Source organism: Anomaloglossus baeobatrachus, chromosome 6, assembly GCF_048569485.1.
Source record: "Anomaloglossus baeobatrachus isolate aAnoBae1 chromosome 6, aAnoBae1.hap1, whole genome shotgun sequence".
Taxonomy (NCBI): Eukaryota; Metazoa; Chordata; class Amphibia; order Anura; family Aromobatidae; genus Anomaloglossus; species Anomaloglossus baeobatrachus.
The window spans coordinates 458,677,103-458,704,818 of record NC_134358.1 but is presented as its reverse complement, the minus strand read 5'-3'; the positions used below and the strand labels follow the sequence as shown (position 1 = coordinate 458,704,818).

The 27,716-nt window shown below is 41.9% G+C and overlaps 1 protein-coding gene across 4 annotated transcripts in view; it reads right to left on the bottom strand.

The window, feature by feature from the left end:
* ZNF385D (zinc finger protein 385D) overlaps nt 1-27,716 on the bottom strand; it is a 461,666-nt gene that overhangs the window by 400,393 nt on the left and 33,557 nt on the right. Inside the window, exon 2 of one of the 4 annotated variants that reach the window (XM_075315291.1) lies at nt 17,683-17,951. The exons of the other annotated variants lie outside the window; for them this stretch is intronic. The gene's annotated coding sequence lies outside the window, so the exon portion shown is untranslated. The remainder of the gene's footprint in view (nt 1-17,682; nt 17,952-27,716) is intronic. 4 annotated transcript variants of the gene reach the window in all.

The following is a 27,716-nucleotide window of genomic DNA, read 5'->3' as shown; positions in this document are numbered from 1 at the left end:
CGGCCTGGACAGCCTTTGAAAGTTTCCACCCGTGCCGAGGCCAGGCTTATCCAAAGAGTCAAGGCTAACCCAAGGACAACAAGGAAGGAGCTCCGGGAAGATCTCATGGCAGTGGGGACATTGGTTTCAGTCAATACCATAAGTAACGTACTCCACCGCAATGGTCTCCGTTCCAGATGAGCCCGTAAGGTACCTTTACTTTCAAAGCGTCATGTCAAGGCTCGTCTACAGTTTGCTCATGATCACTTGGAGGACTCTGAGACAGACTGGTTCAAGGTTCTCTGGTCTGATGAGACCTCGATCGAGATCTTTGGTGCCAACCACACACGTGATGTTTGGAGACTGGATGGCACTGCATACGACCCCAAGAATACCATCCCTACAGTCAAGCATGGTGGTGGCAGCATCATGCTGTGGGGCTGTTTCTCAGCCAAGGGGCCTGGTTATCTGGTCCGCATCCATGGGAAGATGGATAGCACGGCCTACCTGGAGATTTTGGCCAAGAACCTCTGCTCCTCCATCAAGGATCTTAAGATGGGTCGTCATTTCATCTTCCAACAAGACAACGACCCAAAGCACACAGCCAAGAAAACCAAGGCCTGGTTCAAGAGGGAAAAAATCAAGGTGTTGCAGTGGCCTAGTTAGTCTCCTGACCTTAACCCAATTGAAAACTTGTCGAAGGAGCTCAAGATTAAAGTCCACATAAGACACCCAAAGATCCTAGATAACTTGGAGAAGATCTGCATGGAGGAGTGGGCCAAGATAACTCCAGAGAGCTGTGCCGGCCTGATCAGGTCTTATAAAAGATGATTATTAGCTGTAATTGCAAACAAGGGTTATTCCACAAAATATTAAACCTAGGGGTTGAATAATAATTGACCCACACTTTTATGTTGAAAATTTATTAAAATTTAACTGAGCAACATAACTTGTTGGTTTGTAAGATTTATGCATCTGTTAATAAATCCTGCTCTTGTTTGAAGTTTGCAGGCTCTAACTTATTTGCATCTTATCAAACCTGCTAAATCTGCAGGGGGTTGAATACTACTTGTAGGCACTGTATATGCTGAGAGTAAAATCGCGCATATTGACATTGAAAATCTGTGTGCCCATTATTATGATACAAAATATTATTCAGCCAAAACTCTGCAACGGCACGCCGCTTGCAGTAAAAAAATTGATGAGCAACATAATAAAAGCAACAATTTTGACGGAACCTTACAAAGGTGAAGATGTCCTCATTCCTCAAATTCCCATTATTCCATCAGATATACCGTTTCAATTCAAAAGAGTGCAATTCCCTGTTTGATTGGTGTTTGCAATTAATATCAACAAAGCTCAGGGTCAATGTTTAGAATTTTGTAGTCTATATTCACATACGGATTGCTTCAGCCATGGACAATTGTATATTGCATGCTCTAGGGTTGGCAAACCAGACAATTTTTTTATCTGCACTTTTTTATCTGCAAGGAGTTTGTATGTTCTTCCCGTGTTTGCGTGGTTTTCCTCCAGGTTCTCCAGTTTCCTCCCACACTCCAAAGACATACAGATAGGGACTCTAGATTGTGAGCCCCAATGGGGACAGTGTTGCCAATGTATGTAAAGCGCTGTGGAATTAAAAGCGCTATATAAATGAATAAAATTATTATTATTATTATTATCTGCGCAGCTGATGGTAAAACCAAAAATAATATATACCCACAAGTGTTGACAAATTAAACTCTTGCTGGAAACGTATCTTCTGTTTCATTTCTTATCTGTTAAACGAGAATGTGCCACAGCGAAGCTAGTAGTTTAATATGTTTAGAGGCCTTGGACAACTAATTGTTGACGAAAATGTCGATCAAGCATTTCGGATTTTGGACTTTCAACAGCTTTGTTCTTTCAAAGATAAGCCACCACCAGATATGTCTGGTTTTAGCACCTTCATAGCGCTGCTGTGGATGGGAGAAATGGCCAAATGGATGACGGACGAACGATTAGCCAAATCATTGTTCAATCCACAGCCATCTCATGTGGTAAGCTAAGGGTTAAAGTTAGATTGACTGAAGGTATGTAAAAACTGAAAAGTTCTTGAATAAAGATCATCAAATCTTTTAAAATTTTAATTCACCATGTTTCACTAATTTATCCAAAGATTAGAAGATAGTTTGTGTTGAAATGATGTAACTGTGTGAGGTTTCCTATTATTGCATATTGCTTATTTTAATGTGTTTAAATCACCACTGCGGTAGGTTTTATTTTCAATGCTGGAGGGGAGCTTTAAAAGTAAACCCCCTCCCCCCTGTCATATACACACTTTTCAGATGCTTCATCATTTTTCGGCACAGCTACAGTACACCGGTGCCATCTTGTGCCCTTAACTTCTGACTAGCTGGAAGTCAGAAGTTATGTCTCAAGCTCTCAATAAAAGTCTACAAGAGCCAAAATGAGGCTCTCATAGACTTGTATTGAGTTGTGACCTCAAATATGGGTATGCATCTCAAATTCTAGTTTGCATTTTTATTGAATGATGCCCTCCATTATTCTTTAAAAGAGTTGAGACCTCAGGCGCGCTCCATGAAAAACTAAATCTATTGGCAGGTCAGAAATCATTGTAGTCTGACCCTAGCAACGCTGTAAAGAGATGAAGATGAAAAATGGTGAGTATAAGACAGGGGGCAGAGGACTTACATTTAAAGCAGTGCAATTAAAAAACATGCTGGAGTGGTACTTTAAGTGGCCTCAGTAATTTAGAAGCGAGATGTAAGATAAAGACAGACACAGTTCTGGTTTAGGACAATGTGTGGAAGTCATGAAGCTCTTTATGGACCTTGTCTATTTGCTGTTATTATGTAAACTGGTAGACTTAAAAAAAAAAAAAAAAAAAATTGCGATAAGTGGGAAAAAATGGTGTAGAGGAAAGGAAAAATTAAACATACAAATAAAGTATATTTGAATATTTTTCTCCCCTATCACCTAACATACAAATAAAGCATTGTATTTTATTAATTTTAATAAATTATTTTTATTGAAATATTATATACTGATCTCCTGTAAAGCAAGCCACTACTTACAGGTAGTACAAACTGAAGGGTAGTCAGGAAAGCCGGGGTCTGGTAACAGGAGGACTAGTATGGACACAGGGAGAATTCAGAGGTACAGTCAGGTCACAATCTGGGGGTCAGTATTCCAGGAAGGCACGTATTAATTTCAGGGAGAAAACTGAGACATAGTCAAGTAACGGTACGGGGTCAAAATCCAGGAAGTCATGACAGGAACAGGAAAAAGACAAGGAGAATTCAATCAACAGTACGGGGTCAGAAAACAGAGATCAGAACAAGACACAAACACAGGCCAACAGCACAACTACAAAAACAGCAAGTATGACTGGCACATTTCTGGGGGAGCATGCTCAGTAAAGAAACAGAGCAATTATCAGCATGATGATGCACCTGAGCAATTCATCTCTCAGAACAAGAATTGAATCCTGTACAGTCAATCAACCTGCCAGCTCAGTAGTCCAGAAAACACAGCATAGCATCTCCAGTGCAAGATGCTCTGCACAGAGGAATCATGACATCTCCCTTATCCCATTACTAAATTCGCCATTGGAGATCTTTTTTCCCTTTTCACAGGAACATTTCCAGTATTATAACCTAAAAAACCTTGAATATGCTCCTTATTAAAACATTCTGCCATTTTCTCTATATAGCCCCTAATCATACCTTTATGCCTAAACAATTAGACTACTCACAAAAATCATATTGTTTGAGCGCCTGCAATTCCAGTCTTAGGTACACATTGGAGCAACTCCACATATTCATGCAAATCTACAGGTTTTGTTTTCTTTTCTATAAAATGACTAGAATAAAAAAATATTCAACTTATGCAGAAATGATCATTTCTATATGACAGAAGCCATGTATGTGTATTATGAAATCTTGTATAAACACATATGTTTCCAGGGAATAACACTGCTAAACATTAAGTAACAAATGAAGAACAGGGTGCCAGGCTCGTACTGTGAAATAAACCCACACACAAATGTTATTTTTCTCTTTGTGCGGCTTCACTGCTTTGTTTTAAACCAGGCACTGTTATGAGGTCTTTCTTTCTTTTCCATAACACATGGATAATTGCCACTAGAGATGAGCGAACCGGTCCCGGTTCGGCTCGAGGCGGTTCGCCGAACGGGGGGTCTGGCTCGAGTTCGGCTCGTCGAACGTTCGACGAACCGAACTCGAGCCCATAGGAAACAATGGCAGGCAATCACAAACACAGTAAAACACCTAGAAAACACCCTCAAAGGTGTCCAAAAGGTGACAAACAACTCACAACACAACACAAACACATGGGAAAGTGACAAGGACATGTACTCATGCGAAAACAAAACAGCTGGACAAGGAAAAAGAGGAGGACACACAGATATAGGCATGGCACGCCCTTCTAAAGTCATGTAAAACACCGCAAGGTGACTCCAAGCGGAGTCTCCCTTTTTTCCAAAAATTGGGCCCCACACACCCACCCCTTCAGTGGCAGCAGTTGTGCCCCAGTTGTACACTTCACAGCTAGATTTGCATCAAGCACATTCAAAAATACGCCATTCTTATCCGTCCCCAGGATGACACCGGGGTAGGTAGCAAAGTCTTTCCTGATCCCAGCTCTGTTCATCTTGGCTTCTTTTAAAAACACAGCAAGCAAGGGTTACTCCAAGCGGAGTCTCCCTTTTTTCCAAAAATTGGGCCACACAGACACCCACCCCATCAGTGGCAGCACTTGGGCCCTAGTTGCAAACAGGATGTTTTGATTTGCATCAAGCACATTCAAAAATACGCTATTCTTAGCCGTCCCCAGGATGACACTGGGGTAGGTAGCAAAGTCTTTGCTGACCCATGACTTGTTCATCTTGGCTTCTTTTAAAAACAATGTAAGCAAGGGTTACTCCAAGCGGAGTCTCCCCTTTTTTCCAAAAATTGGGCCCCACACACACCCACCCATTCAGTGGCAGCAGTTGTGCCCCAGTTGTACACTTCACAGCTAGATTTGCATCAAGCACATTCAAAAATACGCCATTCTTATCCGTCCCCAGGATGACACCGGGGTAGGTAGCAAAGTCTTTCCTGATCCCAGCTCTGTTCATCTTGGCTTCTTTTAAAAACACAGCAAGCAAGGGTTACTCCAAGCGGAGTCTCCCTTTTTTCCAAAAATTGGGCCACACAGACACCCACCCCATCAGTGGCAGCACTTGGGCCCTAGTTGCAAACAGGATGTTTTGATTTGCATCAAGCACATTCAAAAATACGCTATTCTTAGCCGTCCCCAGGATGACACTGGGGTAGGTAGCAAAGTCTTTGCTGACCCATGACTTGTTCATCTTGGCTTCTTTTAAAAACAATGTAAGCAAGGGTTACTCCAAGCGGAGTCTCCCCTTTTTTCCAAAAATTGGGCCCCACACACACCCACCCATTCAGTGGCAGCAGTTGTGCCCCAGTTGTACACTTCACAGCTAGATTTGCATCAAGCACATTCAAAAATACGCCATTCTTATCCGTCCCCAGGATGACACCGGGGTAGGTAGCAAAGTCTTTCCTGATCCCAGCTCTGTTCATCTTGGCTTCTTTTAAAAACACAGCAAGCAAGGGTTACTCCAAGCGGAGTCTCCCTTTTTTCCAAAAATTGGGCCACACAGACACCCACCCCATCAGTGGCAGCACTTGGGCCCTAGTTGCAAACAGGATGTTTTGATTTGCATCAAGCACATTCAAAAATACGCTATTCTTAGCCGTCCCCAGGATGACACTGGGGTAGGTAGCAAAGTCTTTGCTGACCCATGACTTGTTCATCTTGGCTTCTTTTAAAAACAATGTAAGCAAGGGTTACTCCAAGCGGAGTCTCCCCTTTTTTCCAAAAATTGGGCCCCACACACACCCACCCATTCAGTGGCAGCAGTTGTGCCCCAGTTGTACACTTCACAGCTAGATTTGCATCAAGCACATTCAAAAATACGCCATTCTTATCCGTCCCCAGGATGACACCGGGGTAGGTAGCAAAGTCTTTCCTGATCCCAGCTCTGTTCATCTTGGCTTCTTTTAAAAACACAGCAAGCAAGGGTTACTCCAAGCGGAGTCTCCCTTTTTTCCAAAAATTGGGCCACACAGACACCCACCCCATCAGTGGCAGCACTTGGGCCCTAGTTGCAAACAGGATGTTTTGATTTGCATCAAGCACATTCAAAAATACGCTATTCTTAGCCGTCCCCAGGATGACACTGGGGTAGGTAGCAAAGTCTTTGCTGACCCATGACTTGTTCATCTTGGCTTCTTTTAAAAACAATGTAAGCAAGGGTTACTCCAAGCGGAGTCTCCCCTTTTTTCCAAAAATTGGGCCCCACACACACCCACCCATTCAGTGGCAGCAGTTGTGCCCCAGTTGTACACTTCACAGCTAGATTTGCATCAAGCACATTCAAAAATACGCCATTCTTATCCGTCCCCAGGATGACACCGGGGTAGGTAGCAAAGTCTTTCCTGATCCCAGCTCTGTTCATCTTGGCTTCTTTTAAAAACACAGCAAGCAAGGGTTACTCCAAGCGGAGTCTCCCTTTTTTCCAAAAATTGGGCCACACAGACACCCACCACATCAGTGGCAGCACTTGGGCCCTAGTTGCAAACAGGATGTTTTGATTTGCATCAAGCACATTCAAAAATACGCTATTCTTAGCCGTCCCCAGGATGACACCGGGGTAGGTAGCAAAGTCTTTCCTGATCCCAGCTCTGTTCATCTTGGCTTCTTTTAAAAACACAGCAAGCAAGGGTTACTCCAAGCGGAGTCTCCCTTTTTTCCAAAAATTGGGCCACACAGACACCCACCACATCAGTGGCAGCACTTGGGCCCTAGTTGCAAACAGGATGTTTTGATTTGCATCAAGCACATTCAAAAATACGCTATTCTTAGCCGTCCCCAGGATGACACTGGGGTAGGTAGCAAAGTCTTTGCTGACCCATGACTTGTTCATCTTGGCTTCTTTTAAAAACAATGTAAGCAAGGGTTACTCCAAGCGGAGTCTCCCCTTTTTTCCAAAAATTGGGCCCCACACACACCCACCCATTCAGTGGCAGCAGTTGTGCCCCAGTTGTACACTTCACAGCTAGATTTGCATCAAGCACATTCAAAAATACGCCATTCTTATCCGTCCCCAGGATGACACCGGGGTAGGTAGCAAAGTCTTTCCTGATCCCAGCTCTGTTCATCTTGGCTTCTTTTAAAAACACAGCAAGCAAGGGTTACTCCAAGCGGAGTCTCCCTTTTTTCCAAAAATTGGGCCACACAGACACCCACCACATCAGTGGCAGCACTTGGGCCCTAGTTGTAAACAGGATGTTTTGATTTGCATCAAGCACATTCAAAAATACGCTATTCTTAGCCGTCCCCAGGATGACACCGGGGTAGGTAGCAAAGTCTTTCCTGATCCCAGCTCTGTTCATCTTGGCTTCTTTTAAAAACACAGCAAGCAAGGGTTACTCCAAGCGGAGTCTCCCTTTTTTCCAAAAATTGGGCCACACAGACACCCACCACATCAGTGGCAGCACTTGGGCCCTAGTTGCAAACAGGATGTTTTGATTTGCATCAAGCACATTCAAAAATACGCTATTCTTAGCCGTCCCCAGGATGACACTGGGGTAGGTAGCAAAGTCTTTGCTGACCCATGACTTGTTCATCTTGGCTTCTTTTAAAAACAATGTAAGCAAGGGTTACTCCAAGCGGAGTCTCCCCTTTTTTCCAAAAATTGGGCCCCACACACACCCACCCATTCAGTGGCAGCAGTTGTGCCCCAGTTGTACACTTCACAGCTAGATTTGCATCAAGCACATTCAAAAATACGCCATTCTTATCCGTCCCCAGGATGACACCGGGGTAGGTAGCAAAGTCTTTCCTGATCCCAGCTCTGTTCATCTTGGCTTCTTTTAAAAACACAGCAAGCAAGGGTTACTCCAAGCGGAGTCTCCCTTTTTTCCAAAAATTGGGCCACACAGACACCCACCACATCAGTGGCAGCACTTGGGCCCTAGTTGCAAACAGGATGTTTTGATTTGCATCAAGCACATTCAAAAATACGCTATTCTTAGCCGTCCCCAGGATGACACCGGGGTAGGTAGCAAAGTCTTTCCTGATCCCAGCTCTGTTCATCTTGGCTTCTTTTAAAAACACAGCAAGCAAGGGTTACTCCAAGCGGAGTCTCCCTTTTTTCCAAAAATTGGGCCACACAGACACCCACCACATCAGTGGCAGCACTTGGGCCCTAGTTGCAAACAGGATGTTTTGATTTGCATCAAGCACATTCAAAAATACGCTATTCTTAGCCGTCCCCAGGATGACACTGGGGTAGGTAGCAAAGTCTTTGCTGACCCATGACTTGTTCATCTTGGCTTCTTTTAAAAACAATGTAAGCAAGGGTTACTCCAAGCGGAGTCTCCCCTTTTTTCCAAAAATTGGGCCCCACACACACCCACCCATTCAGTGGCAGCAGTTGTGCCCCAGTTGTACACTTCACAGCTAGATTTGCATCAAGCACATTCAAAAATACGCCATTCTTATCCGTCCCCAGGATGACACCGGGGTAGGTAGCAAAGTCTTTCCTGATCCCAGCTCTGTTCATCTTGGCTTCTTTTAAAAACACAGCAAGCAAGGGTTACTCCAAGCGGAGTCTCCCTTTTTTCCAAAAATTGGGCCACACAGACACCCACCACATCAGTGGCAGCACTTGGGCCCTAGTTGCAAACAGGATGTTTTGATTTGCATCAAGCACATTCAAAAATACGCTATTCTTAGCCGTCCCCAGGATGACACCGGGGTAGGTAGCAAAGTCTTTCCTGATCCCAGCTCTGTTCATCTTGGCTTCTTTTAAAAACACAGCAAGCAAGGGTTACTCCAAGCGGAGTCTCCCTTTTTTCCAAAAATTGGGCCACACAGACACCCACCACATCAGTGGCAGCACTTGGGCCCTAGTTGCAAACAGGATGTTTTGATTTGCATCAAGCACATTCCAAATCCACAAGCATTTACTCTCCCCAGGATGACACAGGGGTAGTAAATTCCTTCTGGATCCATGACTTGTTCATTTTGATGAACGTCAGTCTGTCCACATTGTCACTGGACAGACGCGTGCGCTTATCTGTCAGCACACACCCAGCAGCACTGAATACACGTTCAGAGACAACGCTGGCAGCTGGACACGACAAAATCTCCAAGGCGTAACTGGAGAGCTCTGGCCATTTTTCTATGTTTGAAGCCCAAAAGGAGCAAGGCTCCAGTTGCACAGTCATGGCATCGATGTTCATTTGGAGATACTCCTGTATCATCCTCTCCAGCCGTTGAGTATGTGTCAGACTTGTTGTCTCTGGTGGCCTTGCAAAAGAGGGTCTAAAAAAATTATGAAAAGATTCCATAAAATTGCTGTTACCGGCACCAGAAAAGGTCCTACTGGTACGGGTAGACTGTTGAAGATGACGAGACCGTCCCATGTTTGTCAAGTTACAACTGGGAGATTCACTCCCTGCACCTGCACGGTTGTTTGGTGGAAAAGCCGAGCTAAGATCTAGTAACAGCTTCTGCTGATACTCCTGCATACGTGCGTCCCTTTCTATGGCTGGAATTATGTCACAAAATTTGGACTTGTACCGGGGATCTAATAGTGTGGCAATCCAGTAGTCATCATCACTTCTAATTTTGACAATACGACTGTCATGTTGGAGGTAGTGCAACAAAAAGGCACTCATGTGTCTTGCGCAGCCATGCGGACCAAGTCCATGCTGTGTTTGTGGCATAGAGGTGCTACCCGTTCTTTCTTCCTCTGACATCTGACCCCAACCTCTTTCAACTGAAATTTGACCAAGGTCTCCCTCATCCGCTGAGTCTTCCATGTCCATGGACAGTTCGTCCTCCATTTCTTCATGTTCTCCTGCACCTTGCTCAACATTTCGCCTGCTACTATGCGCCCTTGTCGATCCCTGTCCCCCATGGTCCCATGCCTGCTGCGTTGGTGATGATGAACGTCTGGACCTTCGTGATGTTGTTGTCCCTTGCGCATATGAATCCTCCTGTAGTTCCTCCCCTTCATGTTGTCCCACCCCCTGACTCCGAATAGTGTTTAGCGTGTGCTCCAGCATGTAAATGACTGGAATCGTCATGCTGATAATGGCATTGTCAGAGCTAAACATATTCGTCGCCATGTCGAAACTGTGCAGAAGGGTGCATAGGTCCTTGATCTGAGACCACTCCATCAGGGTGATCTGCCCCACCTCTGCATCTCGTTGGCCCAGGCTATACGTCATGACGTATTGCACCAGGGCTCTGCGGTGCTGCCACAGTCGCTGTAACATGTGGAGAGTTGAATTCCAGCGTGTCGCCACATCGCATTTCAGTAGATGAACCGGCAGGCCGAAAGACTTCTGGAGCGATGCAAGTCGCTCTGCTGCGGCGCTTGAACGGCGGAAGTGAGCTGACAGTTTTCGTGCCCTGTTCAGAAGGCCATCTAGGCCGGGATAGTGTGTTAAAAATTGCTGCACGACAAGGTTCAACACGTGAGCCATACAAGGTACGTGTGTCACCTTGCCCAGGCGAAGTGCCGCACCCAGGTTTGCAGCATTGTCGCACACGGCCTTACCAGGCTGCAGTTTGAGTGGAGACAACCATTTATTAAACTCGGACCGCAAAGCTGACCACAACTCCTCAGCTGTGTGACTCTTATTACCAAGACATGTCAAGCTAAAGACCGCCTGATGCCGTTGCGCTCTGCTGCCAGCATAGTAATGAGGGGTGCGTGATTCCTTCTGCGCAGTGAGAACGCTGGTGGCCTGACCAGGCAGGCTTGGGGCGGAGGTGGAGGACCCAGATGAGGTGGAGGATGCAGAAGCAGTGGCGGAACTTGGACAGACAGAGGATTGACACACAAGTCGTGGGGACGGCAAGACTTGTGCAGCAGACCCTTCACCATCTATCACCATAGTTACCCAGTGCCCAGTCAGCGACATGTAACGTCCCTGTCCATGCTTACTGGTCCAAGTATCGGTGGTGAAATGCACCCGTTCACACACAGAGTTTCTCAAGGAAGCGGTGATGTTGTGTGCGACATGCTGGTGTAGCGCGGGCACACCTTTCTTAGAGAAGTAGTGGCGACTAGGCATCTGGTACTGGGGCACAGCGACAGACATAAGGTCTCTAAAATCCTGTGTGTCCACTAGGCGGAAAGGCAGCATTTCGGTAGCCAACAGCTTACAGAGGGATAGAGTCAACCTCTTAGCTTTGTCATGGGTCGGAGGAAGTGGCCTTTTATTTGACCACATCTGAGGGACAGAGATCTGGCTGCTGTGTGTAGACCGTGTTGAGTAGGGTGTCCCTTGAAAAATGCAGGTTTGTGAGGAAAGTGCAGGCGGAGACATGATGTTGCCTTCATCCAACGTTGGTGCTATCGATGTCTGAGAGAGCTGTACACACTCACTTGTTTCCCCTTCCAAACCAACTGACGACCTTACAAGCAAACTGCCTGTTGCGGTTACAGTGGTGGAAGTTTTGCGTGGAAAAACAGGTGTGGCAGCTGTCCCCACAGTCCTAGAAGATGAAGAGCGCGCGGATGCAGTGGAAGGGGCGGGCGGTGGATGGTTCGCTCCACTAGGCCGCATTGCAGCACGGTGAGCTTCCCACCGGGACTTATGATATTTAGTCATGTGACGATTCATGGAAGAAGTTGTCAAACTGCTGAGGTTTTGACCTCTACTAACAGAATCATGACAAATGTTACATATCACATGAGTTGGGCGATCTTTTTCGATGTGAAAAAAGGACCAGGCTAGGCAAGGCTTAGAGGCCATGCGACCTGTTGATCCACCCCGAATAATGCTCATAGGCAGAGTGGTGGCTGAGGATGCAGTTGTAGACGTGCTACCAGTGCTCCGACTCTGTCCAGGAAGGCGCAAGGTAACTTCGTCGTCGGTTGCATCCTCCTCCACCGCCTCTGTTGACCTCCTCGAGTGCCTGACTGGGGGTTGACAGTAGGTGGGATCTAGAACGTCATCATCAATTGTTGTGTTTGCACTCCCCTCCCCCTCAGACCGAGCCTCTTCTTGCCCTGAACGAATATTTAAGTTGTCATCCCAATCGGGTATCTGCGTCTCATCTTCATCAGTATGTTCCTCATTGTCTATAACCACAGGTGTTACAGTTTGTGACAAAGGGTCAACATTATGCTCAGAAACTTGGTCCTCACGGCCTGAATCTGAGTCACAAAGGTTCTGGGCATCACTGCAGACCATTTCCTGTTCTGTACTCACTGTAGCTTGGGAGCAGACCTCTGATTCCCAGGCTATAGTGTGACTGAACAGCTCTGCAGACTCAGCCATCTCAGTTCCACCATACTGTGCAGGGCTGATGGAGACTTCAGAGCTGGGAGAAAGCAAGTTTGATTGGGATGACAACTCAGAGGACTGGTGTTTTTTGGTTGCGGTACTTGAAGTGGCAGAGAGGGCACTTGTTGGACCACTTGAGATCCATTCAAGCATTTTCCTTTTTTGCCCATCATCTACCTTTGTTCCTGTTGTTCGTGTCCGTAACAAAGGGAGCACATCGGATTGTCCACGGTAAGTAGTAGACATCTTACTTTTGCTGGTAGATGGTCTATCTTCAGCAGATGATAATGGAGCTTTGCCACCTTCCCCACGGACAAAACCTTTTTTGCCTTTTACACCACGCCTCTTCCCCTTTCCACCAGCATCTGTCATTTTGCCACTCATGTTGATTGCGACAAGATTGTGGACTGAAAATGTGGTAGTAAAAATTGAGAGGTGGTGAAGATTGCAGTGGTGGTCTAGCTTTATTAACAGCAGAATAATAAAGAATAAATATCCCTGACAATGCAACTTAGTTATAATTAGTTGGAGTGTGCAACGCAGGCAGACGCGCTCTGCAAATGTCTTTGCACTAGTGGGACTATAGCAAAGTCCAATAGCCACGTATAGGATGCCACTAGGTACACTGAGTGTTTGCTAGTATAATGGCTTGGTTAGAATGAGTTGTAGTGTGCAACGCAGGCAGACGCGCTCTGCAAATGTCTTTGCACTAGTGGGACTATAGCAAAGTCCAATAGCCACGTATAGGATGCCACTAGGTACACTGAGTGTTTGCTAGTATAATGGCTTGGTTAGAATGAGTTGTAGTGTGCAACGCAGGCAGACGCGCTCTGCAACTGTCTTTGCACTAGTGGGACTATAGCAAAGTCCAATAGCCACGTATAGGATGCCACTAGGTACACTGAGTGTTTGCTAGTATAATGGCTTGGTTAGAATGAGTTGTAGTGTGCAACGCAGGCAGACGCGCTCTGCAAATGTCTTTGCACTAGTGGGACTATAGCAAAGTCCAATAGCCACGTATAGGATGCCACTAGGTACACTGAGTGTTTGCTAGTATAATGGCTTGGTTAGAATGAGTTGTAGTGTGCAACGCAGGCAGACGCGCTCTGCAAATGTCTTTGCACTAGTGGGACTATAGCAAAGTCCAATAGCCACGTATAGGATGCCACTAGGTACACTGAGTGTTTGCTAGTATAATGGCTTGGTTAGAATGAGTTGTAGTGTGCAACGCAGGCAGACGCGCTCTGCAAATGTCTTTGCACTAGTGGGACTATAGCAAAGTCCAATAGCCACGTATAGGATGCCACTAGGTACACTGAGTGTTTGCTAGTATAATGGCTTGGTTAGAATGAGTTGTAGTGTGCAACGCAGGCAGACGCGCTCTGCAAATGTCTTTGCACTAGTGGGACTATAGCAAAGTCCAATAGCCACGTATAGGATGCCACTAGGTACACTGAGTGTTTGCTAGTATAATGGCTTGGTTAGAATGAGTTGTAGTGTGCAACGCAGGCAGACGCGCTCTGCAAATGTCTTTGCACTAGTGGGACTATAGCAAAGTCCAATAGCCACGTATAGGATGCCACTAGGTACACTGAGTGTTTGCTAGTATAATGGCTTGGTTAGAATGAGTTGTAGTGTGCAACGCAGGCAGACGCGCTCTGCAAATGTCTTTGCACTAGTGGGACTATAGCAAAGTCCAATAGCCACGTATAGGATGCCACTAGGTACACTGAGTGTTTGCTAGTATAATGGCTTAGTTATCAGTTGGAGTGTGCAGAGGACAAGAGGGTACAGTGGCAGGATTGTGGTGCTCTGGGTAGAGGAATGGAAGCCTGCCTTTCTATTCCCTCCTAATGGTGAAATGCAGGTAGGAAATCCCTGACCTGGGCTACACAGACGCTGTTGCTGTTTGCAGGACCTGTCACCTATGGCTCTCTGACCCTGCCGGTTGGAGCCCTTAAAAGGACTGCTATAAAGTGCTCTCCCTAAGCTGTCTAACGCTGTGTATGCAGCGCATACAGCTGTATCGGCTATAGGACTCAGGAAGACGGAGCTGCGACAGTGATGTCTGACACCAAAGACGCAGAAGGCAGATAATGGCGTCCGTGAAGAAAATGTCCGGTTTTATAATGCAGGGACATGTGACATGCAGATCCTATCACACATGCCGTTGCTTCTCTGGCTCAAAGTCCACTTAGCTGTGTGTGTGTCTGGGATTGGCTGACATGCTGGCCCGCCCCACAAGACGCGCGCACTTAGGGAAGGAAGACAAGAAAAAAAAAAAAAAAAAATGGCGATCGCCATTATAGAAACAGCAGTGATCTGAAGGCGCTGTTCACGCACACTATACACTGAAATGTGATAATAGTTTGATTCACAGAGTGACTTACACTATTACAGCAGAAACCAAGCTATGATTTAGCTGTTTTTTGGCTGCTAGAACCGTTCTCGAACGTTTCTAGAACTACCGAGCTTTTGCAAAAAGCTCGAGTTCTAGTTCGATCTAGAACATGCCCCAAAATCACTCGAGCCGCGAACTGGAGAACCACGAACCACGAACCGCGCTCAACTCTAATTGCCACCCACCTACGATTTCCTTAAACTGTTGGTAAATGCATATAAATAATATCAGGCTCCGGCAATCTGGTTTCATGTTTCATTCAACATCAATAAGAGAATACGAATCTATAGCAATAACTATTTGTTTTTGCTGAGTATCAATATTCGTAAAAAAATCAGTATTGACTGCGCGGTCTAGATGTAGAGCACAAATTTAGGGATAAAAATTCAACAGTTCCATTTATAATTTACACAGTATACTTACAATAAACCAAAACTGCAATAGTAAAAAATGTGCAACTAAATATTATGTACAGTATTTTACCTGTCGGCAGATTTTATTACCGAACTCTAAAGGGACTGTTTATTCAAAACTTTTATTCCAAATTCAAAATTAAGTAGTGCGGAGAAAATAAAACTTGTCAGCTTTCTTCTGCAAGTGCATATTTTACCTAATGCCTTCCTCCATATTAATGAGGGTGGAGATCTAATATCATAAATTATGTGCATATTGCATATTTTGATTTCGGCAAATAACATGCTGTGGTTAGAAAATTTGTCAGTGTTTGGCTTTTGGACATGTTGATGAGTCATTTTGAGAATTCTTTTAACTATATTTATCCTGTCATTTGCATTACCAGTTACTTTTGTTTATTTTTCCTATTTTGCACTTCATGTTATCTTAAAAAGGTCAGAAAAGACCTTTAGAGGACATGATTGTATATTTTTTGTACGGTACATAATTCTCTTGTACTAGCTGCCTCACTTACAAGGGAAAACATGCCTGATAATATGATTAGACAAAAAAGATGACTGGAATTGGAAAATGTCAAGAGCCCTGTATGTGTGAAGTCACCACTAGGGGGAGCTGGAACACTGGAGAGAGTAACAGGACTATGGAAACACAAGGTCTCACAGGAGTAATCACAGATAGATTGCTAAGAGAAGTTGTACAAGCAGAGTCAGGGACGGGAAGTCACTTAGTAGAATGGAGTAGGCGGAGTTAGTGTCAGGAGCGAGCTGGAGGTCGGAAATTAAGAGAGCAAGCTGAAGGAAAAGAAGCGCAGGGAAAGAACGACAAATACTGAGCAGGAGAGGAATTCCGGAAGGTAAGACAAAAACGGAGGGAACTGGAATCAGGGAGGTCGGATGGTATGGAGAGGAATGAAGTTAGAGAGGTCAGGCAGGATGGGGAAGACCGAGGTCAGGAAGGTCAGATGAGGTAGCTGGCAGAATCAAGAACTTACAATCAAGAACTTATAGGGACCAGTTGCCCATGCTGCAAAGCAGGGCTATAACTGGCACCGCACCGATGGAGAAGAGATCCTGATAAAGCATCATGATCCCGGGAACGAGGCATGGCAGGATAGGCTCCACCCAACAGCCAAGTGCCAGGAAACACTGACCGCAGGACAAGGTGACAAATTCATCTCTGCCACAGCAGAGTTCAAACTGATTTATGACAGTAATTAAATAAAACAGACTTTGCTGATACTTGTAAACTCTGATTTCCTCATATAAAAAATTTCCACCCAGAAGTTTAGAATTTTTTAAAAAATAATTGAGAAAATGTGGAATTTGTTCTTACTTCTTGGTACAGAATGTAAATTAGTAAGAAGTAGGGGACAATAGGTCAAATATTTCAGCCTCTGTTCACAATGATGTTATCGATCCATGATGGCAATATTGAATCATTTTTTTCAGATGGATTTTGCCAAGTCCCAACAAATTGGGTTTTTTTTGGGGTTCCAGTATTCCGACAGCAAGAATGTAACAGAAAACAAGTGTAAACAAATCGTTTCTGACATGTAACACTTTAAATAATAATTAAAAAAAATAAAAAAGTACAAAATAACTTTTCAGATACAAGAAAGTGATATACTGTAGACTGTTCTATGCATTCTCCTGTTATGTTTTTTTTTATATTTCTATCCTATATTCTTATGTCTTTAAGGTAGAGCAAAAATAGGGAATGATTTACAAGCACTGATTTTAAGATGTCCAATTTATGATGCTTTCTAAAGTTTATTGTTTTAAGATCCCCTTTTGAACTTTCACCTAGCCACTCTCTTGGCAGTTTTTATGATACCGCTGAATATTAAGCTTTGATGTTTTCTTAGGTCTTTTGGTAGTTATAGTTGATGAAGAGGTTCCACCCCAAAATGTACTGTACCTTGGCACTTAAGAAACCTTAAAAAGATTGACTAAAAACATCTTTAAAGCAGCACCAGCAGAACATTCCTTATTTTCTTTTGTAACCCGTGAACCTTTTAGGACCTTGACCTTTAGAAACTCGTCAGATGGATTCTAGCTGCAGTATTGGGCTTTTAGATAAATTCTCCACTGTAAGAATTTGGCTTTCACTCATATTATTTAGCAGTATAGGTTTCCACCCAAAAAAAAATATTTTTGCCTTCTAAGAGACTACTTTATTGCCCTACGAAGAACTATATGTGGTTTTATATATTTTTCTATAGCATAATAATTATATGCTAGAATGAATCAAGACAGAAATTTAAAGAGTATACCTGGAGTGTTTGTATAGTGTAACTACATAGGGTTTGAGTAGAGATGAAAGAAAAATTTCAAGTAGAACTCAATTCTTCCTGAATGTTATAAATATCCACATTTGCCAAAATGCTGCTGTTTTTTGTAATTCACTTTGGAATTTCTGCATGGCTGCCATGTTTATAAACCATAAAAAGTCATAAAAATGCTAAAAAAAAATCTGTATACTTACCATTCTGACCTCTCCATGTCACTTTTCTGACCAAATATTCGGATTGCCACTGCTCATGTTGACTATCCCAGGTCTCTCACATTGGGATAGTACTTCAGATATTGTTGAGGGCCCAAGATGGTTTTTCTAATGTGTGTGATTTGTCCCAACTAGAGGTTTGCGGTTCCGTGGAAGTTTGTTTCAGTGGCAGCTAAGGAGCCAACCCTCCACTGGATCGAGCTTGACCTGAACCATGGGGCAAGTAACTGATTAACAGTTTGAGTCTCCGCCTACAAAAAAAAAGCCATAGGTCGATCACTTCCAGGGACGGGTGGGCAGGCTTCTTCGAATTATTGTTTTGGGTTGCACACTACATGCAATCATGCTGATGTTGCCATCAGTGAGAGACATTCAATCACTGCAAGTGTCTCGCACAGGGCTGAGCACCAAGCATACCTAAGCACAGTGTTGCTTGACCGAGTGAAATATACACTTAAGTATCCGATCCTTGAGTTTTTAAGTTGGTTTTCAGTTTGAAACTTGAACCTCAGGTTCGCTCATTTCTTGTCACAACGACAGGGCTTCACAGCATGTGCCATAACTTTATGTGTCAATGTGTAGAATCCTCCCAGGTTCCATCAAAGCCAGATGTCCTGGCCCAGTGTGGGAGGGCTGGGGATTCCAGTGTGGGTGTTAGTGATCTAAGGATGCAAAAAAGTCTGGAAAGGTGACAGTGAGAAGTGGAGACCAGAGAAGTGAGCGGTAAGGTGAGTATAAGGATTATTTTATTTTTTAGATATTATATTTATTGTGGTCTGGGATCTGGGGTCACTGCAGAGCAAAATTAAGGATATTAAATTCATGAAGAATAAGGAAAAACATGCAAACAGTAAGATTAAAATGTTGCTTGTTCTTCCATGGATTTGAGTGTAGTCTACAAACTACAGTATGAAGATATATAGGTCTTCATAAAAGCTATAAACATGAAATAAAATTAGATTTGAAACTAAAGAATACTTTTAAAATCTATGATATTGTATACAAATGTATTAAAGAAAATAATATACTTGAAAAATCATGATTCTGCATTCCTCTATGTACTATGCATTTTAAATTTATTAGGTGTTTCTAAATCCAACATCTTGCACAATTCAAGATGATTTATTTTAGCTGTTTGTATATTTTGGACATAAGATCACACTAGAAATAGTCAATTTTGATATCTGCCACCTCAGATATAGAGAAATAAACTATCTGTGGGTCACCATGTCCCATTTATCTGTAACCTTCTATCATCCACCACCGTCCATATAGTTAAACACATTTACGGACTCCTGTGGTGAAAGTTATTGGCTTATTATTATTATATTTGAGGTGTAACTGACCCAAATCTACCAGTACAAAGTGAAACGAACGCAAACAAATTATCGGCGGGAGGAAACAGTAAGGAATGCACATGAATGAATTTGTTATCCCGTATTACAAAGACACAGCAAAATCATGACTTTTAACGACTGCACTAGCAAACTGGCTTGTATTTTTGTCAGCAATTTTCTTAAAACTACATATGCGAGACTTCAAGTAAGATAGGTAATTAGCATATTTTGAAAAATAAATGAGGCTTCGAGTAACTCAGAGACCACTTTTAGGTTTGGCATTTTTTTTTTAAATGATTCATTCTTAATGTTTTCTCATGAGATTTACCAGTACAAAGGTGCAAAGTATAGAAAAATAATGTATGCATGTATTAAAGATTTTTTTTTTTGCTTTTACTGCAAAATAACCCATATTCTTATGAAAACTTATTTAAAAGTTCACCATAATGAGAACATTTGAATAAATTCAATGTTGTTGCAAGATAGTAAATGCTAGTGGCTCACTGTGGAGGCAGCCATTTTAAGAAAATATGTAAATGTCAAGGAAATAAATAAAGCTGTATTCACTGGATTAGATAATTTTTTTTAGAATGGAATAAAATCAATTGTCCTATGAAAACAACATTTTTTGCATTAAAAACTAAGCTGGGTAAATTAAACTGAGTGCAAACTAGGCATAGATTGCAAAGTATAAACATCTACTTAAAAATTAAATTAAAATTGATTAAATCTGCTAAGTCGATGATTGTCACGCTTGCCGGGTGTAGCAAGTGTGGCAGGATGCATTCAGACCTACGTGTCTCTGATGCACAACAAAAACACAAGAAAGTGGGGCACCAGGAACATAAAAACACCAGGAGACCCTAGAACTAGTGAGAGGGGTTGGTGAGGCATCTGCTATTCTCACCTGCAGCTGTCCATCTTCTCCTAGACAGTCCCTATACAGTCTCTGTAACTGTTGCCGAACAGATGCCTGAGACCCTCGGAAGATCCTATAGTAGCCTAGACTAGTGAGAGGAAGGTGGAGTACGATATACCTCACCACTACACTAACAACACACCAGGTAAGTTAAGACAAACAGGGGGAAAAACAACCTAAAAGATATAGCCTGAGCACAGGAAACGTCAACTGCAGAACCTTCCTCCAACGTGGCCAGAGACCAAACTTTGTATCTTCAGCAGGGATTGCTGGGATACACCACTATGTAAAGCTGAAGGGCATGACTACAAAGTGAGTGTAGCTGAAAACACTCAGCAAAGAACTTCTTTGAACGGCTGCAATGGAAAAACTGACACTAAACCACTTCACTGCTAAGAGAAACAAAACCCATTTAAATGTAGAGAGCCAGATGAAAAGCTCCATTTCAAAGGCTGTCACTGGTCTATATGCAGGGAAACAAACGTGACAATGATGTTGTGAAAGAGAATCCACAATTTCCAATGACAATCGATCTTTTTTTCACAGGGTGATAAGCTGCTGCCATAGTTGTTCAGGAGCAGCTCTCTCAAATAATGCACAGGAGCTATCATTTAGGTCAAGTATTCAAATATGAGGGACTTAAGAGAGATAAAAGTCAGCAACATGATTTGATCAACAGCAGTCTAAGATGTATAAAGGTTTTAATGGAAGCTGCCCAGGTCTTCAACCTTGATCTCCTCTCAATGTTTTGGACTTCAAGCAATTCCTCAGACCACACCACTTCTGTGTGGTAACAACTGTGGCTGTGGTCATTGTCAGAACACACGTAGAGTTAAGCCAAGATTTGACGAATGCAGTGTGAAGTTGTGAAAACAGAAGTATAAGGCCTAAGTTCAATCCTCTTTGGCAAACTGTATCAGATTGAAAAATAAATGCAGACAAAAAGTCAGTAATTAGGTATTAATTCAGAAATCATAATTAGTGATCAGTGAGCACTACCATGCTCGGCTCAGTCCCAGGGTATAATGGAAGTGAATGGGGAACTCGAGCATTTTTGCAGAAAAATGCTTGAGCTCCCCATTCACTTCCACTATACTTGGGTGCTCAAGCTGCCCATATTAGCATCCAACTGCTCTTAATGAACACTGAGCACCCAAGTATGGTAAGTATCGCTCATCACTAATCATAATACCTATTGATGATATAATGAGAAAAAAAGACAAAAGAAATGAAAAAAAAGACCCCCCTAGCTCAAGTATATCTGAACTTGATATTGAATATTATATTAATTGTCAGAGGTTTGCCAGAACTGGTCAAGGTATGGAGAGGCGCAACATGGCATTGCCACAAAGATTCTTAGTAGGTTGTATTGGCAGCACATTTTGACCTATACGTGCTGGGAAAAATAAGAGCTGGGAAAAGTAAGCATATGTGAATGAACTTGTTGCTACAAATCTACAGCTTTTGCAATTAAGAAAAAGCCTTAAAATATTGAAACACCTTAAAGTCACTGTGATTATCAAGGACTTTGTTTATTCTTCACTATGGGTCTAAGAACTTAAAGGCAGGTAGATACTATCTGCATGTTCTGCCTGCTACTGATCCCTGCCAGCTCTGAGTGGTCAAGGTCCGCTTCTGCTGGCGATTCTGCAGCTTCCGGTGATGGCATAGCAACAGAGCAGCTTCTTTTCTCCACTCTGCTCTGTATATGGGGCATTGCTGCTATCATGCTGATTGACAGCTGGCTCCCCACTGCCTAATGACGTCAACAGTGATGCCCTGTTGAGAGAGCAGAACAAAAGAAGATGAGCTGTTTTGTTGACTAGAGAATAAATGAAGCAGCAGAATCGCTGGTAGGAGTTGTTCAAGTCGTAGTTAATAAGTAACTACCTTTAAGTTCTTAGCTCCATAAGAAAAAGTAAGTAAAGTACCGTATAATTCCTTTACAAACCTATTCATTAAACTATGAGCAAGCACTTTTGTGTATAGATGGTTAAGCAATGTATTTAAAGTGACAAGTGTCCTTTAAAGTTCTGTAAAGAAAAGAAGCACAACATGAGACCCATTACAGCACAATGGAATCTTGGCAAACATTTATAGAATAATATAATAAAATAGAATAATGGCACAAAGCCCATATAATCTTGGCATTCAGCCCATTAACAGTACAAAAGAAACTTGCTAGAGAAACAATTATCTTCAACACAATAACCACATAACCAATGTCTAACAAAGGTGAGTTAATTAAATCTCTCTATCTTTCCATCTATCTGTCATCTGTCCATCTATCTATACAGAAAATATTGGAACAACAAGACGATTATGCTTAAGAGATAGGTGCAAAGCCCCTTACTGCAACTATAAAAGCACTGCAATAGACAAAAAGCCAAAATCAGAGGCTGCACTTCCAAATACTTGCTAATAGGTGGGGACTTTAGTAGCCTAGCAGCAATAGCCACTGGGCTATAAGGGACCCATCGATTTTCAAGTATTTGAAAGTGCTGTCTGTGTTTTTTGCATTCTATTTATCTATCAATCTATTCATCTATCTAGTTTACTTTATATATAAGGTAACAATAATTTAGAGTTAAAACATTAACTCTTTCACGACCTATGAAGTACCCATTCATCATGGTTGGGAAGGAGTTCCTGACCTATGACATATAGGTATGTCGCATGATTGTGTGGGGTACAGAAGCTGTGCCCTTGCAATTGCCGCGGGGAGCTCGGCTTCCATGACAGCCAAGCATCAGCTTTTACAGCATATAGGGGGCTGGGAGAGGGAGTATATCCCCTCTCCTGTGCGATTGGTGCCACCATGACATCATTACAAGAGAAAAATATATATTCTGGCTCCAAACAGTGGATAATATTTATTTTTATTTTTATTTTGAAGTGCAATACAGACACAAAGGCAGTGATACCGGTGAGGTCAACTAGTTTCTGGCTAAGTGCTCTTAATCATGACATGTCATGCGTGTCATGATTAAGGGCGTTTAGCCAGAAGCTAGTTTACCTCACTGGTATCACTGCCTTTGTGTCTGTATTGCACTTCAAAAGAAAAAGAAATATTATCCACTGTTTTGAGCCGGAATATATATTTTTTTCATTGGATGTTTAAACAGCCGTGGCAGGACCAGTTTCCTTCTTCAACATTTGGATGTCAGGTAGAGGTGAACTGGATCAAATTTTGTTTATTATTGCAAGGGCCCGATCATTGTCATGGCAACCTGAGGTCATCATGATGACCCCTCGTCACCGAGCTATGGAAAGCCTCTGAGATCATGCCAGGAGCATGATCTAAGAGGCTTGTATCAGATCAACACTGACAGATATAATGTAGTGTTGAGGGCATTGCAATACACTATATCAGCAGTTAGGGAAAAAAAAGGTAATGCCCCATCTATTGACAAGCAGAAAATGTAAAAAAAAAAAAAAAATATAAAAAAAAAAACCCTTCAAAAAAATGAAAAAACATATTTATGTAAAAACAAAAAAGTACACATATTTGGTATTGCCAAGTCCGGTACACCCCGATATATAATAGTTTCACACTAGTTAACCCCTTAAGAGAACACTGTTAAAAAAAAGTAGCAAAAACTGTCTTTTCATCATACAGCTGACAAAAAAGTGGGATTGAAAAGTCATTTATAAATAAAAATGGTATCGCCAAAAATGTCCTCTTGTTTTGTCACAATACAGCTCTGGCAGTGAAAAGATAAAAAAAGCTATAGCTCTCAGAATACAGCAATGTAAACATAATTTTTTTTCTATAAAATTGATTTTATAAAAAGCAGCAAAATGTAAAGCCAATTCTTCAACTGTTGTTGATTATTTTCATTCTGCCTCCCAAAGATTGCAGCATGGCTGACATTTATTTTGCTTTCTACACTAAGTGCATACATTGAGGATTACCTGTATATCTCTGAAAAACATGATTCAGACAAAAATCCCTACTGAAAATTCACTGCAATGAGACTGAGTGGGTCATTTTGAACTCCTGTCATGCCTGCGATCGCGGGCGTCCATCTTTTTATGCATTTTGTAGGTGTGCACAAAAGTGCGGTCAACAACAGTTGTGAGCACCTTTGCAAAGGAGAACCCTGGAAATAGGTCAAATGAAGTCCGGAGTAACTCTGCTGCCTCACTAGCGGACCAACTGGGGGTTTCGCCTGAATCACTCATTTCAGAGATGTAGATGGAAACCCTAATGTAACTGCTCAGCATAGAGCTCAGAATGAATGTGAACTGATCCAAAATATTCTGTACCCAAATTACCACCAATAATAAATATTCAACTTAACCCAAAAAAAGGCCCCACTCAGATTTGTCATGTGTTAACCGAAATATAAGAGTCTTCCAGATTATGGGCAGCACAAAGGCGTTGGGAAAGCACTATGTCTTCCCCGCAAAAAAGAAATCAAGCAAAATTTGCAGTTGCAAATTAAAATTCCCTCCTCCATTTTGAGCACCACAATGTGCTTAAACCACAATTAACGTCCATACTTTCACCATTGATGTAGTGAAGAATGCCTGCTTAATTTACAGGGTGTGTGCCTCGAGAAGCGCAAGCTGGGCACAATGTACAGTCACTACAATGTTCTAGGCAATACAAAAGCTTTTATTCAATTTTTAATTCTATAACATTCTTTATCTTTAACGTCATGGGTGTTTTCCAGAGACAAAGTCATCACTACATCAATAGATGAATTCTCACAGGGGCGCAATTTTTAAACTGTAGTCATTTGAGGGGATTTCTTCTGTTCTGGCACTTAGAGGCTCCACAAATGGAGTCCGCCATCTATTTTACAAAAATCTGTGCTCCAAAAGTAAAATGACGCTCCCTCATAAGTCCTGTCGTGTGACCAAACCATACTGTACAATTACATGTGGGGTATTGAAAAATTCTGTAGAAATTGTTTAACACATTATGGGACCTTTTTTTTACCTATTCCGCTTGTGCAAATTGGAAATCTTGGGCTAAAATCATTTTAGCACTAAAACTATAAAAAAATTCCTGTACCGCCCAAAATTATAAACATTTTGACACACCTGTGGTGTCAATATGCTCATTTCTCCCTTAGATGAATTCATTGAAGGGTGCAGTTTGTAAAATGGGGTCATTTATGGTTACCTCAACTTTCCTGGCATGTTAGGGGCTCTGCTAATGTGTCAAGGTACCCCCAAACCATTCCAACTAAATCTGCATTCAAATATGGCACTACTTCCATTCTCATCTTTGCACTGTGCCTTATTATGAGGTATTGTCGAACTCAGGTGTAATTGTGTAACAAATTGTATGGTACATTTTCTCCTTTTACGATTTTTGGAAAGTAAAACTTTGGGGCTAAAACAACCTTTTAGTGAAAAAAATATTTTTTTATATTCATAGCCCAATGTTATGTAATTCCATGAACCAACTGAGTATTAAAGGTACTCTCTAAACCCCTAGATGAATTCGCCTAGAGGGAATTTTTCAAAATGGTTTCACTTGTAGGGGGTGATGTTTTGGCATTTCAGCGGATCTTCAAATGGGACATGGTGTCCGCAATCTGTTCAAGCCAAAATATCATTCCCTCTCTTTTAAGCCCTGTTGTGTAGTAGTTTTCCCACCACATATGGGGTTTTGGTGTCCTCATGAGAAATTGTGCAACAAATTTTATGGTCCACTTTCTCCTAATACCATTTAGAAAATGATGAAATTGGGATTAAAGCAACATTTTTGTGGGAAAAAAACGTCTGTTTTTGCAGGTCAACGTTATAAAATTCTGTGAAGCACCTAGAGGTTAAAAGTACTCACCACACATTTTGATTGGATTTAGTTTCCAAAATGGGGTCACTTCAGGGGGGTTCTACTATTTAGGCACATCAAAAGCTCTCCAAACACCACATAGCATCCGCCAAAGATTACAGCCAATTTTGCATTCAAAAAGTCAAATGGCACTCCTTCTTTTCCGAACCCTGCTATGCACCCAAACAGTAGATTTCTACCACATATGGGGTATCAGCATACTCAGAAGAAACTGCACAACAATTTGTCCCATGCAAATTATCCTTTTACCCTTATGAAAAAAAACCCTTTGGTAGCCAAAACAACATTTTTGTGGGAAAAATTAAATTTTTTATTTTCATGGCTCAAGATTATAAAATTCTGTAAAGCACCTATGGGTTAGAGGTGCACACTACACATGTAGATATATTCCGTGAGGGATCTAGTTTCTAAAACAGGGTCACTTGTAGAGAGTTTTTACTGTTTAGACACATTTGGGGCTATGCAAACATGGCATGATGTCCGCTATTTATTCCACACAATTCAAATTTCAAATAGCTCTACTTCCCCTCCAAGCCCTGCCATACATAGTCCAGTTTCTTTTATTACTATTGAAAAATGAAAAAAAATTGTGTTCAAGCAACATTATTTTGGTAAAAATGTATTTTTTAATTTTTGCGACGCATCATTATAAAATTCTGTGAAGCATCTTGTGGTTCAAAGTGCTCACCACAATATCTAGATAAGTTTTATGATGAGTTTAGTTTCCAAAATGGGGTCCACTGTGGGGGTTTTTCCAAAAGTTAGGCTCATTAAGGGCTCCCCAAATGCGACATGGCATCTGCTAACAATTCCAGCTAATTTTATGTTCAAAAAGTTATATGGTGCTTCTTCCCTTTCCTTCCCAGCCTTGTTGTGTACACAAACAATAGTTTTTCACTACACATAAAGTATCCATGTACTCAAGAGAAAATGTCGTTTCAAACTGCATGGTGCAATTTCTTCTGCTACCCTTGTGAAAATGCAAAATTTTTGACAAAAGCAACATTTTTGAGGAAATAAAGTTACATTTTCATTTTTTTCTTCTATATTGCTTTAGTTCCTGTGAAGCATCTGAAAGGTTAATAAACTTATTTAACGTGATTTTGAACACTTTGAGGGGTGTAGTTTTTAGAATGATACCACTTTTCTGATATATAGGCCCCTAAAAATTAATTTAAATATGATGGTTTCGTAAATTTTGTTGGAAAAGTGAGAACTTTTAACCCTTCTAAATTCCTAACAAAAAAATCATGTTTCAAAAATGGTGCTGAAGTAAAGTAGACATGAGGTAAGTGTTATTAACTGTTTTGTCTGATATAACTCTCTGGTTTAAGGGCATACAAATTCAAAATTTAAAAATGGCAAAATGTTCTAAATTTTCACCAAATTTTCAACATTTTCCCAAATAAAAGCAAAACATTTCATCCTATATTTACCACTACCACAAAGTACAATATGTCACAATAAAACAATCTCAGAATTACTGGGATCCTTTGAAGCATTACACAGTCATTACCTCATAAAGTGACACTGGTCAGAATTGTAAGCATTGGCCTGGTCACGAAGGTGAAAATTGGCAGGGTGGTGAAGACGTTAAACTGGTGTTAAAAGTTTAATATAATTTTGTTCTTGTGACTGCAAAATATCATAGTACAGATAAAAGGTAGATGTGCAAAGGAAATCCATACAAGATTGCCAGATAGTTAGACAGATAAATACTGTATATCACAAAGATGAATATGCCTCTCACATTATTGTAAGTATTTTAGTACATTTTTTTCATTGGATATCGCTGAGAATATGACACTTTGGTACAATGTAAAGTAGTCAGTGTACAACTTGTATAACAGTGTAAATTTGGTGTGTCCTCTAAATAACACATAGTTCTTAAAAAGAACCTGACACCAGGTTTTCCCCCTATAAACTGCGGCCGGCCACCACTAAGCCC